The following is a 636-nucleotide window of genomic DNA, read 5'->3' on the forward strand; positions in this document are numbered from 1 at the left end:
AAAGAGGGGATATTTTGGCCGTCAAACTAGCTATTAACAAATTAGTCAAAAGTAACAAAAATTAATTTTTGTAGAGTTTTATTTATAATTTGTAAAGTTTTAAATTTGACAAAATTTTTGTCAACAGTAGGACCAACTACCATTACTATTATCATTACTATTATCATTACCATTACTACTACCATCACCTTTCTCGCCACTATCATTATAACTTCTACTTCTATTATTTTAATTGTGTAACTATACTTTATCATCATCATCTCTTCTTCCATCATCAATATCAACACCATCAACCTCATCATTTCTTTTTCTTATTTATTGTCCATTGCTATTTTTTCTTTTTGAAAAATCTTTTGACTGCAATTATTTTTCTTCTTGTGACATCACTTCTGCTAATGATCCTTCTTCTCCACTTAACTATCACTGAAAATAAATATTTTAAAAATAAATTTATTAATAGTTTTTGGGATTTAAAATCCTAAAAATTAAAAATAAAATCTTGCAACTTTAATTTTTGTTACTATTTGATAATTTTTTTAACAAAAAATCTGTATTGTCTCAAAATAATAACGTTGGAGATTGAAGTGTCTTTTTTTAGACAAAAATTGTCTTGTTTTTCGAAAAAATGGACTAGGA

This window comes from Arachis ipaensis, chromosome B08 (genome assembly GCF_000816755.2).
Source record: "Arachis ipaensis cultivar K30076 chromosome B08, Araip1.1, whole genome shotgun sequence".
Lineage (NCBI taxonomy): Eukaryota > Viridiplantae > Streptophyta > Magnoliopsida > Fabales > Fabaceae > Arachis > Arachis ipaensis.